General features: G+C 46.5%; 3 non-coding genes across 3 annotated transcripts; all 3 read left to right on the plus strand.

Annotated features, from left to right (window-relative positions):
* The first annotated feature begins 3,767 nt into the window (after positions 1 to 3,767).
* trnap-agg (transfer RNA proline (anticodon AGG)) lies at positions 3,768 to 3,839 on the plus strand. Its single transcript has one exon. It is a non-coding gene; the product is annotated as a tRNA-Pro (tRNA).
* A 15,366-nt stretch (positions 3,840 to 19,205) lies between these two features.
* Positions 19,206 to 19,288, plus strand: trnal-cag (transfer RNA leucine (anticodon CAG)). The gene has a single exon. It is a non-coding gene; the product is annotated as a tRNA-Leu (tRNA).
* Positions 19,289 to 20,693: 1,405 nt separating this feature from the next.
* Positions 20,694 to 20,775, plus strand: trnas-aga (transfer RNA serine (anticodon AGA)). Its single transcript has one exon. It is a non-coding gene; the product is annotated as a tRNA-Ser (tRNA).
* Positions 20,776 to 21,050: the final 275 nt, after the last annotated feature.

Below are 21,050 nucleotides of genomic sequence, written 5' to 3' on the forward strand. Positions count from 1 at the left end.
CAATTTGACGGACCACCATTGTAGAAGTGACCCTAATCTGATGATGAACTGGCTTACCCTCAGGACAGCTAGGGACAGTAAGGGAATGTCCCCGGACCCGCCATCTGATCAGGGACACTTGCCTGTAATGTGCTGTGAAATGTGAAAATGAGTAAAATATAAAAACATGAGACAGTGGGAAATGTCGTGACCTTCCCTGGTCACCCCGGATTGTCAGATTCCGTCTCCTGTATTCAGAACATTGAGTGAAAGAAGAATACCCTGGGTTTTGTAGTTTCGCCTTTTGCAAAAGGGAGAACACAGTGAACACAGGCCTTTCAGTCTGCTTCACTCCCGTCCATACGTGTTCTGCCCCTCCCCTGGACACAGGCTTGTTTTATTGGAAGTTGAGGTACATTTGCATAATAGATAAACAGTTCTTCAAGACCCTCGTTGGTATTCCCATATTGGGACATGTTGCCCCTTTATCTCCACCTACTAATTATCATAATTGGTCTAACATATTTATGACTATGAAACCCTTTGTCCCTTCTATGTTGGATGATTTATCTTAGTCCATGCCTCCTAGTGCTTCGGTCTTCACCGCATCAAAGAGTTCCTCCCTAACTCTCTGTAAGAGTTATAGATGTGTTTTTCTCTAAGTGTAAGCTTATATAATCAAATACATACGTGGTCTGTATCATGTCATTGCGTAAATAACCTTGTATACTTCACAGGACCTTGAGTGGCTCTTTCAGCCACAGACATTGGGTTGCAAAGTCCGAACAAGAGCCTGTTGACAGAAATCAAAACTCTAAAGGAGAAGGTTGCCATGTTAGAAAACAAACGAGACTTTCTGCAGAAAACCATGACCATGACATCCACTGGTAGGTCATCTGTTCTTTGAACTCAAACGTTTGAACTAGTGCCGTCACATGATTTAAAATATTAATCACATTAATCACTGCGTTGCTGTATAATTATTGTGATTAAATATCATTCATTTTTTTAACCTATACTCATTGGATGAACTCAATTAAATTGAGGTTTTCCATCCAATAAATACTGGTAGCCCCAACTCAAAACAAGTACGTTAATGCAATATAATGCAATATAAACCCTTACATCAAGAAATGCATGGTTATATATTGTTATATGGGACCTAAGTGGAAAATACCATTTTAAACTGCTGCTACACAAAAACCAATAATCCATCGAACTCAATATTTTGGCTAATCTTTGACATATCCATGACAGATATAAATATAATGCCTCAGCCACCTAACTTTTGTTTTGTGGAAAATAACTCATTTTTTGTGTATCTTCATAAAAAATTACTGTGACATCAAGTAATCAAACTGGCATTTAAAGGGTTAAATTCCCCACAATGATTTAATGTTTGGTAGTTTTGAGCAGGGCTGAAGTTGTTTAACATATTTATGCAGAAAAAAAAGTAAGAAAAAATATTAATCTGTTAATTTTTTATAGCAGTTTTTTGGAAGTGGACGTTTTTGTCCCCTAATGACACAAAAGGGTAGTGAATTAAAGTGACGCCTGAGGGTTAAAGACCATGAATGCATCTGTATTAAACATGCTTACATGTGCATTATGTGCCCCCATTGTTTCTGTCTTCCAGAGGACCTGTCTGAGCTGTGCAGGGCATGTGGGGAGAGCAGCTCTGGAGCTGAAGGTGATGGATGGGTGTTCATCTGCAAGACTGGAAAATGGAGGGACATCCTGGACATCACTGGGTGGACTGTCACATCAGGTCAATCCATCCAGGAACATGGTTTAATTCACAACATGTGTTTCTGTGGACCCCTGAGGACACTGGGACACCTGAAGGAACTCTACTGATTTCAAATACCCACAGCTAAGACTTCAATCTGTTTATTTGCTGTTGCAGTTTTGTTGAGGCCAATATGATTATCACATTTGTATCTCCTGAAACATTTACAACAAACGAAAAGAGTAACTGAACTAAAAAATACAAATTAAAGAAATTAAACAGAAACAAACTGTGAAAACAGAATGAATGAAGACACGCAGAGTAAGACAGGAACAAAGAGGACACACAGAATGGAACAGACTCAGCAGGTCAGAGGACAAGGAGAGGAACAAAAGCTGAACTAGGAGACAAAGAAGCAAAAGCAGAGACTCATTATTTTCTACTAAAGGAACAAGAAAACACAGCAGGTTTTCTAAAGGAGCAACAACAAGCAGCAGCCCTACTAACAAAAGGACAAATGTCCCTCTACAAATGTCCTTTGTACTTTGTCTCCTGATCAGCAAGTGGAAGCAGGTGAGCTCAGTCAGAGAGGAGGACTGGGAGTGTCTGGAGGAGCACAGGAGAAGAAGCAGCAAGTACCAAGAGCCCTGAGCATAGTGTTCAAGAGTTAACAAGACACAGGTGACAACAATCATGGCGGAGCAGCTGACCAACAAGGAGGGAAACACAAGAGGAAGGAAAGAGTCCTTTCACAATAAAACAGGATATCCAACAAAACAACAAAGTACATGAAGCAGGAAGATGGAGGACTTAAAGGGAAACAAAGCTGACACAGCTGGCATCATGACATTAGTAACAGTTCAAATGCAGTAAACATGCTGCAGACATGTGTTCATAGATGAAGTCAAACATCAAATGTGCCGTCCCATTCACCTAAATGTTACTAAGAAGAGGACGTCCTGCTGCTCCTTAAACATGATGTCTGCTGTGGGTCATGTCTTTGTTCTGCACATGTACAGCTAACATCTCCAGTGTTACACAAACACATCATGTGCTGCTTGACTGGTTCCATTCATGGTAGGAAAGCATGTGGAAGTCACACATGTCAAATCTGTGCTAGCCTCCCTTCATTCAGGCCATATGAAGACAAAGAGTCTGCAGGTCCAGGAAGTTATAATTAACTATCATTAAATAACAAGAACTTATGATGCAGCCAGCACATGAAGACCCCTTTAAAATAATAAACCTCAAAAACTGGTGTTTTCATCAAAAAGTGACTGTGGCCCCACAGTAAGTCCAGGGGCTTATTTCTGCCTCAAAAGGACTTGATTTCACTCTGGTCTGTGATATTTAACAGATTATTGTTGAATCCTGGAACACTTCAAACAGACCGTGCTGTAGGTGGACTGACTTGCAGCCACCCTTTGAAATATCTTAGAAATAAAGGTGAGGTTGGAGATCACAGCAGTTCAGAAGCCTGTGGTACTTACTCTGTTGCCAGAGACAGGTTGATCTGGCCACACTTGTGTGAAACCAGCCTGTCCAGTTAGGATCAACACTGATTGTGGATCAGTTTCAGCTGCTGTTGTGCAAATGGAACAGACAACAGGTGGAAATGAGAGGCAGTTATCAAGACAGCCCCTATAAAGGAGAGGTTCTGCTTCTCAGGAGGGTCACACCCTAATACAAGACCACTTCCTGTTATGCAACAAATACACTTTATGATTCAATGTTGAGCTAATGCCACAGCCACAAAAAGACATTTCTCCCAGCTGCTAGACAGCAAGCCTTATCTAGACATGGAGGACAGTCTCCTCTCCTCATGGAGGACAGTCTCCTCTCCTCATGGAGGACAACAGTCTCCTCATGGAGGACAGTCTCCTCTCCTCATGGAGGACAGTCTCCTCATGGAGGACAGTGATATGCAAAGTGTTCAATCTTTGTTGACACAGTTAGAAGAAATCTTTGTTCATATCTTTACCAATGTCAAACTAAGAAGAACATGTGCTTTGTGTTGTTCTCCCACCCACTGAGACATGAAAAATAAGAGGTCACACATGGCTCGTTGGTCTAGGGGTATGATTCTCGCTTAGGGTGCAAGAGGTCCCGGGTTCAAATCCCGGACGAGCCCTGATGTTTAACTTTATTCCATTGGAGACCAACTCCTTTTTGTTGAACTCTTTTCAGTTCCTTTCCAACTACTACATAGCTTTACAAAGCTAACAAAGTTCTATTCAGACTCATCCCAATCCAGAGCAGTTGTTACACACCCTTGTTTGGGCTGGGTGAATGGTGGCCGTCTTACACACACCTCCGCCACATCTTTTACATTCCATTTCGTGTTTATTCAAAGCTGAACAAAGGTCTTAAAAAAAAATACAAAATAATTTAACTCAATGAAAATCACTCAAAATTAATAATGCTTGGCCAAAGGTGGTCAAGAAACTGTTTGCCACCTTCTTCCACCCTCCTCTTCCTGTAAAAAACCCTAACTAAACACTAAATGTAGACTTGTTACGGGTTGCAAAATAATAATAATGGCACAACTTTCAAATATACTAAATAACCAAAAACAATATTGTACAGTGCCAAATTAATCAAAAAAATGGCTACAACAATATAAGTGTCACAGCAAAGGCTCTGAATACTTGGGACCATGTCATATTTCACTTTTTCTTTTAATACATTGAGTTTGGCCACTCCCCCGAGTAGCATCCTCAGTTCTGCCGAGTGGCTCATCACATTACGATAACATCTTCCCAACCCATCTACTCTTGGAGAGACACAGTCATGCTGTCTACACTTTAACAATGCTAACGTGACTATGCTGTAAATGTGTCTTCACATCATCTGAGCTGCTCTGCACTGTGTGGCCCTGGTGCGGCCTCTGCAGTGCGCAGTGCTGCCTTTGCAGTGCAGCCTTTGCATTGTGCAGTGCGGAACTTTGCAGTGTGCAGTGCGGCCTCTGCAGTTCAGCCTTGCAGTGTGCAGTGCGGCCTTTGCAGTGTGCAGTGCGGCCTCTGCAGTGCAGCCTTTGCAGTGTGCAGTGCGGCCTCTGCATGTGCAGTGCGGCCTCTGCAGTGCAGCCTTTGCAGTGTGCAGTGCGGCCTCTGCAGTGCGGCCTTTGCAGTGTGCAGTGCGGACTTTGCAGTGCAGACTTTGCAGTGCCATTGTACAGAACAGAGCATGCCTCACTGCACTGGACTGCATATATCCAGGGGTGGCAGTAAAAAAACAGCAGCTTCCCTGAGGGGAAACTCAGTGATGCTGTAACCTCTGTTATGCTGACTTTTTAAAAAAAAAAAAAAAAAAAATACTTTAAAGCCACTGCTTTGTGGCTTTGGTGCACAATGGATAGCGCATTGGACTTCTAGTTAAACACAGGAGAAGTGATTCAAAGGTTGTCGGTTTTGAGTCCCACCAGAAGTGCTTTTTAACTTCCTGTGGCGCTGTCCTTCAGGGTGGATACCTGTTGCAGCAGCTCTCGTCCTGAGAGCTAGAAAAAAAATGAAATGTTCCTTTCAGTTGGATGAATCGACAGAGCAGAGCATCTCCAGTGCTGCTCAGTTGATAGTTTTGGTGTGCTATCCCTGGAAAGGCGATATTTGGAAGACTTTCTGTTCTGCAAGTTATTGCGCAGATAAAGTCTGTCAATCCAGAGATTAAAGCTGCTCACTGTATGCTGCTGAACATGAGGCACTGCTGGATCACTCTGAGGTGCGATAGGTGTTGCAATGGCTGCAGCACAGCGCTCAATCAGAGGGGAGCGCAAGGAGCAACATCACTGGAGAGCAGACTGGAGAAGAAGGCAGCGTGGTCAGAGCAGTCAGAAACAGGTGCTGCAGGGTTTCAGCCTTTCCCTGACACACAGGACACGACCTGGTTCAGACCATGTGCTTCATCTGGTGCAGAATGATACAGCTGTAAATCCCTCTGTGCCTCATCTTGAAATCTGTGTCAACACGTGCTGTCTCAACAAGTCTTTAGACCGAGGTGACATTCATGATCAGTATTGAGTATTGTGGTGTATGAGATGAGGGTAATATGTTAAGCTAGTTGTGTAACGTCTGTTTAGAAGCTGTGTTCAGCAGTGTCCTCAATCAACTGTGGATCAGCCATGGTCACAGACACTCACATGTTGTCATCAACTAAATTAGCTGTCAGTGTTCCAGCAGCTCTTTGATGCTAAGTGAGTGCTCTACATTTGAGCTAATCCCCCTTGCTGGTACATGCCAATGCCAAACATTGCGCCTTGTCCTGCTGCAATATGGAGCCAAATCTGGGTCATACATTGTCAGCCATGCTGGAACAGTCCTTGTGTGGTGCACCCAAATATGTGCAACCACATTTGGTATTTTGAGAATCAAAAAGCAGGTAAAAATTTATTTTGTTGATACTTTAACAGTGCTGTAATACTTAATAAGTAATAAGATCATATTTTGCATGTATAAAAGGTATGCCTGTGCGAATATGAGTGAATTAAGTGTTATAATGGTAAGTGGAACCTTTGGCATTGTGATTGTCACTCCTCAGTTGTGTACCTGCGGACCAACTTCCTGTTTCCTGTTAGAAGCAAACCCGGAGAACGAAGCGAGTGCTACTGTGTTTCTTTTGCTAACATTCTATTATTCTCAGGTCAGTATTTGGTTAAAAATGTGTCACGAATGAAAGCCTTAAGCTTCGTATTGTTTCTGTATTCGCTGACAGTGATTTCATAATGATTTGGGTACTTTGAGTAACTTTAAAGTAGTTTGTAGAAGCTAACGATGGAGCTAATTGGAAGGTAGTAGCGGTATAGCCGAGCTGTGGGTAATCTCGCGCTACTTCGAGTAATTATCGCGCTGAAATGCTCCGCTGTAATTTGTATCAAGTATATGTATATAGCACACTTACGTCGCTCCAATTGAATGTATGTCTCCTGATGTGTTGATGTGTGATTATAAGATAGAGCTGCATTATTTGTTCAGTGTTATATGTAATGTTTGATGAAAGAATGCAAATATTATTGGGTTTATTTTGGTGCAATGTCCAAGTCTGTGTAAACTTGTATGTTTATTTAGTGAGAAATACTGTTATACTGTTTGGTGGGGAAACATGGTTTATATGTGGTTACAGACCTGCTGGAAAAAACGGAGGTGGTGGCCTCAGACATCATCTTTCTACCACATACAATGCAGTGGTTCCATCCATTCCAGGAAGTTTGCACATACTCACAGCAAGAACTGTGTCAACCAGAAGAAGGACTGTCAACCAGTCCCCCTCCAGCAGTCTCACAGTGGTTAGCCAGTCGTTAGACACACCTGGCCCAGGCAGCCAGAACATCACAGGTAACTATGGAAACATTTAGTGCTATTGTTTTTTTTAAGTTTTACCCAGACCCACCCACTGAGGTCCTCCACCACATATAAACCATGTTTCCCACCAGTTAGAACTGATGAAGCTGCTTGGATGAGCAGCGAAACGTCTTCACGAAAACTCTACAAGTCCAGACGCCTTGCTTCAATCTTCTCTACGTATGATGACCTGGATGACTGAGAATCTTCATCAACAGGAAACATGACCCACAGCCTGAACAAAATGTGCTTAAAAATACACATTATGAGGCTGGAAAAAGAGAAAGACTTCATGAGGATGTTTTAATGGAGATGTATCTCACCCCAGTCTCTCATGAAGGAATGTGATTTAAGTTTCACAAGGTGCCTGGATATATACAGCATTACCAGGTTGATCCATTTGGAGTACATATGTACACAGAGACTGGAGTAAGCATCTCATGTGGGAGAAAAAAATGTGGCTGTATATCTAGATGCTACAGGGAATGTGTATCCAAGGTCCCTAATCAAAGTAAACGACTGCTATACTATGCCCTAACCCTTCCAGGTTGTGGTCAAAATGCACCCCCCTCCCAGTCTGTGAATGATGACCAATTGACACTCACTCCATCCTACTTCTCTGGCTACAGTAGGATGGAGTGAAAAGGTATCACAATACACTCAGAAAGTATCACAATACAACACCCTGAAAGTAAACAGGTTGAAACAGAGAGGGAGAGCATTGGACAGCTATTTAGACAGAGCTTTTTGCAATGGTGTTCTAAATGGAAGACAGCGAAGGACATACAAACATTCACAGTCTTGTGCATATGATCCTGCCACATGTGATTAAAGCTGTCAGTAGGGCAATTGGGAAAAAAAACTGCAGATAAGAACTTGAAAAGTTTGCCACATTTGCATTTCCTGGAGGTTGCAAACAGTACTTCAAATGGCTGCAGGTACTCACCATCTTCCGTCTCCTCTGCCGTGTGGTTAAAAGCCACCAAACCAGCGCAGTTGTGTCCAGAAACATCTTGAGACATTGCATGACTTGATTAAAACAAACATCATTCCAGACATGGAACAAACAGGAAATGCTGACACCCCTAGCTCTGGAAGATGACAAACAAAGAAGAAATGTCAACACCATTGTTGGAGGATCTCCCTTTACACATGTGTTTAAGAGCATCTTGGAGGAAGTACAGACAGAAATGGAAGAGGATTCAGAGACCTCACTTCCTGAAGACATTCCCTACTTCTGTCCTGCCGTGCTTGATGTTCTCTTTGACAACTGCCTTGGCATATTTCCCCTTTGGAGTGGTCTCATGTTGAGACGTGTGAAAAGGGATGCATGTGACCAAACAACAAATCACAACCAAAACCAGAGAGACAAACTGCCACGTGGAGAGATGGTTTGGAATAGTTAAACATTGTATTTTGAAAAGCAGAGGTGCCTGAGGCCAGCAGCATTTGTTAGAATAATGTATGGGTCCTTACAGGGAAGATACAGAGAGCATATCATGTATCATAACTCTGAAAACCTGCTCATTGAAACTATGCTCAATTATGCTATGCTTATATATCATAGCATAAAACACAGGACAGGAGAAGAGCAAGCAGAGCAGAGAGCAGCAACAGAGAATTTGGGTGTAGCTGTTTTTCCTCTGTCCCCTTGGAGCTGTGACTTGTGCAATATGTCACACTAAATAAAGACATTTTTGTGACTGTATTTATGTATTTGTTTCTATTTGTTGTATAAATGTTGTACATTATATACATAAGCTGCATATACACAATACACCCAGTAGGCATATTATGTCAGATTTGGACAAACTTACGTTTGTATTTAAACATCTTTGTTTTCTAACCAGTCCAGTGTACATGAGCACCTCACCTATGGATACAGGGATAGGCTCCAGCCCCCAGTGACCCTGACGAAGCAGGTTCAGATGATGGATAGATGGATGTTGTCCACCACGAATTAATCGTGGAAGGATGATGGTGAAATTATTAATAGTCTGACACACTCACACCAATAATTCAGACTATTAGATATAAAATGAGTCCAGTGTTACCATGTATTGCTTTGCAGCAATCAAACTAATAAGATAATGATGTCACGTTGATACAAAGTCAGGCACAAGGTTCAAAGGTAAGTAAAGGATCCTATGGAGAGGCTCCCTCCATGCCAACTGTCAGCAGCCAAGCTAGTCGGCCTATAGGCTGCTTGTTTCTGAGTCTCTTCTGCCACCTGCTGGTCATATAGAATAACAATTCAATTCAATTCAATTCAGTTTTATTTATATAGCGCATATTACAATCAGACATTGTCTCAAAGCGCTTCACAGGAACCCCCCTAAGAGCACTGTGGCAAGGAAAAACTCCCTTTAAGAGGAAGAAACCTTGAGCAGGACCCGTCAACTTAAGGGGGAACCAGTCCTGCTGCTAGTCAGAGGATGGGGAGGAGAGAGAGAGAGAGAGAGAGAGGATGAAGGAGAAAGAGAGAGAGGGAGAGAGGAGCAAACATGATACAAACATGATACAGTACAGAGCAAACATGACAGCAAGATGAAACGGTGATTATATTGTAATAGATATCTATATATATCCCCTCCGTGGACCGCCACCTTACTGTGGTGGAGGGTTTGAGTGCCCAGATGATCCTAGGAGCTATGTTGTCGGGGGCTTAATGCCCCCAGGGTCTCCCAAGGCAAACAGGTCCTGGGTGATGGGCCAGACTAAGAGCGGTCCAAATACCCCTTATGATGGAAAGAAGAACAAGGACCGTGACGTCGCCCGGTATGGCGCAGCCGGGGCCCCACCCTGGAGCCAGGCCCGGGGTTGGGGCTCGAATGCGAGCGCCTGGTGGCCGGGCCTTTCCCCACGGGGCCCGGCCGGGCTTAGCCCGAAGGAGCGACGTGGGGCCGACCTCCCATGGGCCCACCACCGGTGGGAGGAACCGTAAGGGGCCGGTGCAGAGTGGATTGGGTGGCAGTCGAAGGCGGGGGCCTCGGCGACCTGATCACTGGACACAGAAACTGGCTCTGGGGACATGGAATGTCACCTCGCTGGGGGGGAAGGAGCCTGAGCTTGTGCGGGAGGCTGAGCGGTACCGACTAGATATAGTCGGGCTCGCCTCCACGCACAGCTCGGGTTCTGGAACCCAACTCCTTGAGAGGGGTTGGACTCTCTTCTATTCTGGAGTTGCCCATGGTGAGAGGCGGCGGGCTGGTGTGGGCTTGCTTATAGCCCCACAGCTTAGCTGCCATGTGTTGGAGTTTTCCCCAGTATGTGAGAGGGTCGCCTCCCTGCGCCTTCGGGTTGGGGAGAGGTCTCTCACTGTGGTTTCGGCGTATGCGCCGAACAGCAGTGTAGAGTACTTGACCTTCTTACAGTCTCTGGGAGGGGTGCTGGATGGCACCCCAACCGGGGACTCTGTCATCTTGCTGGGAGACTTCAACGCCCACGTGGGCAGTGACAGTAACACCTGGAGAGGCGTGATTGGGAGGAACGGCCTCCCCGATCTGAACCCGAGTGGTGTTTTGTTATTGGACTTCTGTGCTGGGCATGGTTTGTCCATAACGAACACCATGTTCGAGCACAAGGTTGTCCATCGGTGCACCTGGCACCAGGACACCCTAGGCCGGAGGTCAATGATCGATTTTGTAATCGTGTCAGCTGACCTTCGGCCTTGTGTTTTGGACACTCGGGTGAAGAGAGGGGCTGAGCTGTCAACTGATCACTACCTGGTGGTGAGTTGGATCCGTTGGCGGGGGAAGAGGCTGGACAGGCCCGGCAGGCCCAAACGTACTGTGCGGGTCTGTTGGGAGCGTTTGGCCGAACCCGCCGCTAAGGAGATCTTCAACTCCCACCTCCGGGAGAGCTTCACCCAGATTCCGAGGGAGGCTGGAGACATTGAGTCGGAGTGGACCATGTTTTCCACCTCCATTGTCGATGCAGCTGTCCAAAGCTGCGGCCGCAAGGCCTCTGGTGCCTGTCGTGGCGGCAATCCCCGGACCCGGTGGTGGACACCGGAGGTCAGGGATGCCGTCAAGCTGAAGAAGGAGTCCTATCGGGCCTGGTTGGCTTGTGGGACTCCTGAGGCAGCTGATAGGTATCGGCAGGCCAAGCGTGCTGCAGCGAAGGCAGTTGTAGAGGCAAAAACTCGGGCCTGGGAGGAGTTTGGGGAGGCCATGGAGGAGGACTATCGGTCAGCCTCAAAGAGATTCTGGCAAACCGTCCGGCGCCTCAGGAGGGGGAAGCAGTACTCTGCCAACACTGTATTCAGTGGGGGTGGGGAGCTGTTGACCTCGACTGAGGGGGTGGTTGGACGGTGGAAAGAGTACTTTGAGGGTCTCCTCAATCCCACCAACACGCCTTCTATTATGGAAGCGGAGGCTGATGACTCAGTGGTGGACTCGTTCATCACCTGTGCTGAAGTTGCCGAGGTAGCCAAAAAGCTCCCCGGTGGCAAGGCACCGGGGGTGGATGAGATTCGCCCTGGGTACCTTAAGTCTCTGGATTGTGGGGCTGTCTTGGTTGACACGCCTCTGCAACATCGCGTGGCAATCGGGGGCAGTGCCGCTGGACTGGCAGACCGGGGTGGTGGTCCCTCTTTTTAAAAAGGGGGACCGGAGGGTGTGCTCCAACTACAGGGGGATCACACTCCTCAGCCTCCCTGGGAAAGTCTACGCCAGGGTACTGGAGAGGAGAATTAGACCCATAGTCGAACCTCGGATTAAGGAGGAGCAATGTGGTTTTCGTCCTGGCCGTGGAACGCTGGACCAGCTCTATACCCTCCGCAGGGTGCTGGAGGGTTCATGGGAGTTCGCCCAACCAGTCCACATGTGTTTTGTGGACTTGGAGAAGGCGTTCGACCGTGTCCCTCGCGGCATCTTGTGGGAGGTGCTCTGGGAGTATGGGGTCCGTGGCCCTCTGCTGAGGGCTGTTAGGTCCCTGTATGACCGGAGCAGGAGTCTGGTTCGCATTGCCGGCAGTAAGTCAGACCTGTTCCCAGTGCATGTTGGACTCCGGCAGGGCTGCCCTTTGTCACCGGTTCTGTTCATAATTTTTATGGACAGAATTTCTAGGCGCAGCGAGGGACCGGAGGGGATCTGGTTCGGGAACCATAGGATTTCATCTCTGCTTTTTGCGGATGATGTTGTCCTGTTGGCTTCATCGAGCCGGGACCTCCAGTGTGCACTGGGACGGTTTGCAGCCGAGTGTGAAGCGGCTGGGATGAGAATCAGCACCTCCAAGTCTGAGGCCATGGTTCTCGACCGGAAAAAGGTAGTTTGTCCTCTCTGGGGGGAGGAGAGCTCCTGCCCCAAGTGGAGGAGTTTGTGTATCGCGGGGTCTCGTTCACGAGTGAGGGAAAAATGGAGCGGGAGATTGACAGACGGATCGGTGCAGCTTCCGCAGTAATGCGGTCGCTGTACCGGTCTGTTGTGGTGAAGAAGGAGCTGAGCCGGAAGGCGAAGCTCTCGATTTACCGGTCAATCTACGTTCCTACCCTCACCTATGGTCATGAGCTTTGGGTAGTGACCGAAAGAATGAGATCGCGAATACAGGCGGCCGAAATGAGTTTCCTTCGAAGGGTGGCTGGGCGCTCCCTTAGAGATAGGGTGAGAAGCTCAGTCACCCGAGAGGAGCTCGGAGTAGAGCCGCTGCTCCTCCACATCGAGAGGAGCCAGCTGAGGTGGCTCGGGCATCTGGTTCGGATGCCTCCTGGATGCCTCCCTGGGGAGGTGTTCCGGGCATGTCCCACTGGGAGGAGGCCCCGGGGAAGACCCAGGACGCGGTGGAGAGACTATGTCTCTCGGCTGGCCTGGGAACGCCTCGGGATTCCCCCAGAGGAGCTGGAGGAAGTGTCTGGTGGGAGGGAAGTCTGGGTGTCCCTGCTTAGACTGCTGCCCCCGCGACCCGGCCCCGGATAAGCGGTGGAAGATGGATGGATGGATGGATCTATATATATCGTCGGTCCATAAGTAGGAATAGTAATTGATAGTAAAGATGAGCAGCAGGGGCTAGTGAAGTCGATGAGCACAGGAGAGACTGCAGGTCAGTATGCAGGTCTTGAGACCTGCAAAGAGAGAGAGCGAGAGCGAGGCACAGAACTACAAGGAAGACAGTTAACACAGATTATGAGACGATATTACCCAGCGATCCAGACTAAGGAGAGTGGAGGAGAGGTCAGAGGGTGTTCAGAGGATCGTGTTTGTGCCCCCCGACAACGTAGAGCAAGAGAGACTTCACGGGCCGGACTGCAGGTCATCATCCAGGTCTTGAGACCAGTGTGAGCCAGACTAAGGAGAGAAAAGGAGAGGTTAGAGGGTGAGAGGGAAACTGCTCAGTGGATGTTTGTGCCCCCCGACAACGTAGGCCTAGAGCAGCATAGCTGTGCTACACACTAGGTCTAAGGCTAACTGTACGCCTTACTAAACAGAAAAGTTTTAAGTCTAGTCTTAAAGGTGGAGGCAGTGTCTGCCTCTCGGACCCAGATTGGTAACTGGTTCCATAATAGCGGTGCCTGATAGCTGAAAGCTCGTCCTCCCATTCTACTTTTATGAATCCTAGGAACTACTAGTAAACCTGCACTCAGAGATCTGAGTGTCCTATTAGGAACATATGGTACAATCGGTCCTGCAGATACAACGGAGCAAGTCCATGAAGAGCCTTGTAGGTTAGAAGAAGGATCTTGAAGTGTATTCTTGAGTCCAGTGGGAGCCAGTGAAGAGACGCTAGGACAGGAGAGATATGATCCCTTTGGCTGCTTCCTGTCAGAACTCTAGCTGCTGCGTTCTGGATCAGCTGCAGACTGTTGATGGAGTAATGTGGACATCCTGACAATAAAGAGTTGCAGTAGTCCAGTCTTGAAGTGACAAAAGCATGGATGAGCTTTTCAGCATCACTCTGAGAGAGGATGCTCCTGATCTTAGTAATATTACGCAGGTGAAAGAAAGCGGTCCTGGAGACCTGCTTAATATGAGAGACAAACGACATGTCTTGATCAAAGATAACTCCAAGGTTCCTCACAGTCGTACTGGAGGCCAGAGTAATTCCATCCAGGGAGAGAGTATTATCTGATAAACTAGTTCTGAGATGTTTCGGTCCAAAAACAATGACCTCAGTCTTGTCCGAGTTTAATAGTAAAAAGTTGGAGGACATCCAGTCCTTTATGTCCTTTAGACACGCCTGTAGTCTGACTAGCGGCTCCGTTTCTTCAGGCTTCATGGATAAATACAGCTGGGTATCATCAGCATAACAATGAAAGTTTATGCCGTGCTTCTGGATGATGTATCCTAGAGGGAGCATGTAGAGGGTGAACAGGATCGGTCCGAGCACAGAACCCTGTGGAACACCGTGGTTAACCCTTGTACCTGTGGAAGACACATCGTTAGTGTGAACAAAATGAAATCTGTCAGATAAATATGATTTAAACCAGCGCAGTGCTGTTCCTGTAATCCTGATCTCGTGTTCCAATCTGTGTAGCAGGATGCGATGGTCTACGGTGTCGAAGGCAGCACTGAGATCCAGTAGAACGAGTACAGAGACGAGACCCCGGTCCGATGCCATGAGGAGGTCATTGGTGACTTTAAGCAGTGCTGTTTCTGTGCTGTGATGGGCTCTGAAACCAGACTGGAAAGCATCAAACAGACTGTTACTACACAGGTGGTCGTTTAGCTGACTTACAACAGCTCTTTCGAGTAGTTTGGAGATAAAGGTGAGGTTGGAGATCGGTCTGTAGTTTCCTAGGACGTCCGGGTCCAGTGAAGGTTTTTTAAGTATCGGAATGATCACAGCAGTTTTAAAAGCCTGTGGTACATATCCTGTTTCCAGAGACAAGTTGATCTGTCCTAATATAGAGTCTCCGATCAGAGGAATAGCATCCTTGAGGAGCTGTGAAGGGATCGGATCCAGAAGACAGGTAGTAGGTTTAGACTTGCTGATGCTGGTGGTCAGCTCAGGGAGGCCGATGGGCGCGAAGCAGTCCAGAGTTAGATCAGGATCCATTTCCAGAAGTGGCGGTGTATCCTCAGCGGTCACAGAGAGATTGTGGTTGATTTGTCCTCTAATAGTGGTGATTTTATCAGTGAAGAAGCTCATGAAGTCTTCACTACTAAGAGCTGCAGGAATGCGAGGCTCCACAGAGCTGTGGCTCTTTGTCAGCCTGGCCACGGCGTTAAAGAGAAAGCGCGGGTTGTTCTTGTTTTCTTCTATTAGTGATGAATAGTAGGCTGTCCTGGCTTTACGAAGGGCCTTCTTATACGTCAGCAGACTGTCTCTCCAGATCCTCCGGGAGTCATCTGATTTAGAGGACTGCCACATCCTCTCCATCCTACGTGTAATCCGTTTCAGTGATCGGATGTTTGAGTTGTACCACGGAGCTAGCCTCTTCTGGTTTGTAGTTTTCTTCTTCTTCAGTGGAGCAATCCTGTTTAAGACTGAGTGTAGTGTGTCTGCAGTGTTGTTGACAAAGCGGTCCAGCTCTGCAGGAGTAACATTTAAGTTGGTACCCCCATCAGTACTTGGGACTGGGGAGTACTGGTAGGATTGCTGTCCTAAACTGCTTTACGGCGTCTTCAGACAGACATCTGCTGTAGTAGACCTTTTCCTCAGGTGCTGGTAGGTCTGAAAGAGAGAAGTCAAAAGTTATTAATGAGTGATCTGAAAGAACAGGATTTTGAGACCACACTAGCAGGTTCTCAGCTTCCAGGCCGTAGGTGAGAACCAGGTCGAGGGTGTGACTGTGACAGTGTGGGTTCATTTACTAACTGAGAGAACCCAACTGAATCCAAGAGTGAGTTGAAGGCAATCTTCAGACTGTCGGAGTCGACGTCCATATGAATGTTAAAGTCACCCACTATAATGACTTTATCTGTGCTAAGCACTAAACTTGATAAGAAGTCTGAAAACTCCGGCAGGAACTCTGAATAAGCAGCAGCAGGTGGACGATACACTACGACGAGTAAAACAAATTCTGACTTCTTCCAGCTTCCGTGAGACAGGCTGAGAGTGAGACTCTCAAAAGAAGTATGAGTAGACTTAGGTTTAGGATTCATCTGAAGACTGGAGCGGTAGATTGCTGCCACTCCTCCTCCGCGACCTGTAACTCTAGGAACATGACAGTTAATATAACAGGACGGAGTTGATTCATTTAAAGCAACATATTCTTCATCCTGTAACCAAGTCTCAGTGAGACAAAGTATATCAGTGTGATGATCAACAATTAAATCATTAACTAAGAGCGACTTAGAGTGGAGGGATCGTATGTTAAACAATCCACACCTGAGTGTTCTGTTACCTTGTTCTATGTGTTTGTGTGTTAGTGTGTATTTTTATGAGGTTATTATGATTAATATATCTTAACTTGTGTGCTTGATGAACTGTGGGAGGACGTGTGACCGTCACCACTTCAATAACATTATTAAGCTTAGTGTTTCTATGTGTATTGTGTTTAATGTGTTTCTAACTGAGGGCGGCAGTCCTCCAGAAGCAGCAGAGAGGTGTGTAGGACAGCGACTCTGCCTGGCCTCGACCCTGGGTTGTCAGGTTGGTCTAATAAACTTGGCTATGTTGCTAGAAATCAGAGCTGCACCACCCTGGGTGGGATGGATGCCGTCTCTCCTAATAAGGCCAGGTTTCCCCCAGAAAGTTTCCCAGTTATCTATAAAGGCCACGTTATTTTCTGGACACCACCATGACAGCCAGCGACGGAGCGAGGACATGCGGCTAAACATGTCATCACTGGTCAGATTCGGGAGGGGACCAGAGAACGCTACGGAGTCCGACATGGTTTTAGCTAAATTACACACCGACTCAATATTAACTTTAGTGACCTCTGACTGGCGAAGCCGGGTGTCATTAACACCGACGTGAATTATAATCCTACTGTATTTATGCTTATCTCTCGCCAGCAGCTTCAGGCTACCCTCTATGTCGCCCGCTCTGGCCCCCGGGATGCACTTACCTATAGCCGCTGGTGTCGGCTTTACATGCCGCAGAACAGAGTCGCCAATAACCAGGGTCGGCTTCTCAGCGGGTGTGTCGCCGAGTGGGGAAAAACGGTTCGATAACAGCATCATTTCTTTAGTTTAATCGTCACAATTTAGTGCATGCTGTACTGTAGATGTGCTACATCAATGAGCCTACTTAACCAAAGTCTCAAGTACTTACTTTCAATTTCCAAGAGTTTAAATCGAGACAATTGGACTCAAGGATTGTTTTTTACATATACGTGAAAAATTACCCAAGTACAGTAACAAAGTACAAATACTTAGTTACTTTCCACCACTGTGGACAGTCTTTAGAGAGTACATATTTCTATGATGAATTTGATTGTGTTGTACAGGTTTTTTATATTTCCTTAAGATAATATTTTCATATGTGTGTTCCACATTATTTAAATAAAGGTTGCTTATTAATCATCACTGTACATGTCTTTGTGTTTGGGGCGGCATTTCTATAGAATCTAGTAGCCCGTAGGGCCCCAGTGTTACCTTCTCGCCTAGGGCCCCTATAGTGTCAAGCAATGGCTCTGTTCAAGAGTTAACAAGACACAGGTGACAACAATCAAACCCTTTGCAGTGCGCAGTGCAGACTTTGCAGTGCGGACTTTGCAGTGCACAGTGCGGACCAGTGCAGCCTTTGCAGTGTGCAGTGCGGCCTTTGCAGTGCGGACTCTGCAGTGTGCAGTGCGGCCTTTGCAGTGCGCAGTGCGGACTTTGCAGTGTACCCTTTGCAGTGCGCAGTGCGGACTTTGCAGTGCACCCTTTGCAGTGCAGACTGCAAAGGGTGCACTGCACATGCAAAGTCCGCACTGTCATGAGCCAGGGTCTTGGCTCATTGTTTATTATATTGTTTATTTTGTTATTTAGTTTTCAGTGTTTGTCCTCTTTCTCTGCTCCTCCTCAGTCCTTCCCTCTCTCCTTCTCTTCCTCCCTCCTCTTTCTCTACTCCTCCTCAGTCCTTCCCTCTCCTTCTGTTCCTCCTCCCTCCTGTTCTCTGCTCCTCAGTCCTTCCCTCTCTCTCCTCTAGCCTCCTCCCTGATTATCAGCTCCTCCCTAATTGTGTTCACCTGTGTCGTCTCTCCTCTTTTTAAGCCCTGTGCCTTCCCTTGGTCTTTGTCAGTTTTCCCTTGTGATTCCCCGTGTGCACCCCTGTGTGTACTCCCTTGTGATCCACCTCGTGATCCACCTCTTCGTCCTTCTTCTTCCTCCGTGTTTCCTCATGTTTCCCCGATCATCCTCAGGTTTGGTTTGGTTTATTCTTTTGTGTTTATTTTGTACTTTTTACCTTTTGTCTGGCACTGTTTCCAGTAGCCCTCCTTTCGTTTACCTGCTCCTCTGGACTGCTTTTGTTATTTAGCTTTGAATAAAGCTCCTTTTGTTGAACATTATTTTTGTCTGCGCCTGGGTCCTACCCCACACGTCACATAACACGCACTGCGCACTGCAAAGGCCGCACTGCACACTGCAAAGGCTGCACTGGTCCGCACTGCACGAGCCGATATTTTGTGGTGGAGTTAGTGCGGCCCGCACATTTTTCTCACACGCACTTATTTACTGAGTCCGCACTGCGCACTGCAAAGTCCGCACTGCACACTGCAAAGGCTGCACTGGTCCGCACTGTGCACTGCAAAGTCCGCACTGCAAAGGCTGCACTGGTCCTATTTTTACTACTTTTACTATTAAACTCGGACAAGACTGAGGTCATTGTTTTTGGACCGAAACATCTCAGAACTAGTTTATCAGATAATACTTTCTCTCGGATGGAATTACTCTGGCCTCCAGTACGACTGTGAGGAACCTTGGAGTTATCTTTGATCAAGACATGTCGTTTGTCTCTCATATTAAGCAGGTCTCCAAGACCGCTTTCTTCTGAGGAGGCAAAGGATAAAACGTCCCAGCACATTTCAAACCCAGTTTCACCCTGAGGCAGAGACTGCTTCACCTTAAGGACAAAACACCTGGGAAAGGCAGATCTCAAGGTACTACAATAGTCAGAATGATTCATCATGTGGTGACCAGATGAAAAGTCTCATCTCTGGCTCAAGACTTGTTGAGATAGCATAGACAGACACACTCTGAGTCTGTCCACATCAGTGTCAGTGAAGATTTCAGATCGTTTATTAAGTGTTCATCCTTGAGCTTTTCCAAACTTGTTGTGGACAGCACACTTTTCGTGTCAGGATGGCCGAGCGGTCCAAGGCGCTGTGTTCAGGTCGCAGTCTCCACTGGAGGCGTGGGTTCAAATCCCACTCCTGACAGTTCTGTTCATTTCATCTGGAGGGAAAAATAAGTAATCATTTAAATAATTTATCCTCTGGAGGGGAAATAACTAATCATTTAAGACATTGACTGACTTAGATTCTAACCCAGACCACAGAAGCCAATTGGATGATTTCATCTGATATGATGAGACATTAAATCAAACCTACAGGGGTTCTTCCTGTTTTTTTTTGCCACTGTTGCCCTTAAGGAGGTTCAGTCTCTGGCTCTGATTGGATGACGTCACAGGCTGCTGTCAGGTTAGGGATTTAAGTCCGGAATTTTGTCTACCATTCTGGAATCCTGTCTACCATTCTGGCATGGATGGATGTCTATTCTGGTATGCTGCCGCTCGTTCTAGATTTCTGCCTTTCAATCTGGAATGATTTCTTTCAATCTGGAATGCTTTTCATTCCAGAATGCTGTCTTGCTGACTTTTGTCCCGGAATGTTGCCTTCCATGTCGGAATGCTGACTTCCATGACGTCACAGGCCGCTGTCGGGTTAGGGGTTTAATTCCGGAATTTTGTCTACCATTCCGGAATCCTGCCTATTATTCTGGAGTGGGTGGATGTCTATTATGGTATGCTGCCACTCATTCTAGATTTCTGCCTTTCATTTGGGAATACTTTCTTTTATTCTGGAATACTTTTCATTCCAGAATGCTGTCTTGCTGACTTCTGTTACGGAATACTGACCTCTGTTCCAGAATACTGACTGTTATTCGGGAATTCTGTTATGCCGATGTTTGTCCCGGAATGTTGCCTTCCATTCTGGAATGGTAACTTCCATTCCAGAATACTGGACCTCATCTCAGGGCATCACAATAGTCAGAATGATTCATTATGTGGTGACCATGAATGCAGATGAAAACTCTCATCTCTGGCTCAAGACTTGTTGAGATAGCACAGAGACACTCTCAGTCTGTCCACATCAGTGTCAGTGAAGATTTCAGATTGTTTAAATAGAGAAGCAAGAAAACAAGTCAGCCTTATCTTTCACAAAAACACATGACAATAACATGTGAGAAAGAGAGTTTTATGTTCAGTGCTGCCCCTGCTTGTTGGGACAATTGTAGAGCACCTTCCTAATAAAGTAAACAGCGTAGAATGGACAGTGAAGGCTTGTAGTCTCAAACGACCATGTGATCGTGAACACAGCCGGCTTGGAAGCAATTCAACTTGTGCCATGTTGGCACGTGAGTACTTGCTCAGCTGTCGGCAACTTTCTGTGATAGCTGTCTGTCAAACGGAGACTTGGGTCGGCACAGATTTACCTGCGAATGAAATGGAAAACAAGTAAAGGAGCACCAACACCAAACTGGACAGGACAAACTGGACAAGACCATGCACTCATGGACAGAACCAACCTGGGTCGTCAGACTCTTCATCGTTACCTTTTGCCGGTTGTTGTGGCCGAGTGGTTAAGGCGATGGACTAGAAATCCATTGGGGTTTCCCCGCGCAGGTTCAAATCCTGCCAACAACGGTTCTTTTCATCTCCAAGATCACTTTATGCCCCTCCATCGTTTACACTTAACAAGTCTGATGTGTTAACAACAAGCTCTATGAAAAAGGTCATCTTGACCAGTCAGAGTGCTGCCATTTATATTGACTGTCTGAGGACCAAACCCTGGCACAGTCCATCTGACACTTCCAAAAACTATCATTTTAAAAACGCTGGACCGAGAGCAACTGGTGTGCAGTGAGGAGGCAAAGGATAAAACGTCCCAGCACATTTCAAACCCAGTTTCACCCTGAGGC

The sequence above is a fragment of the Parambassis ranga genome, unplaced genomic scaffold (assembly GCF_900634625.1).
Source record: "Parambassis ranga unplaced genomic scaffold, fParRan2.1 scaffold_22_arrow_ctg1, whole genome shotgun sequence".
Taxonomy (NCBI): domain Eukaryota; kingdom Metazoa; phylum Chordata; class Actinopteri; family Ambassidae; genus Parambassis; species Parambassis ranga.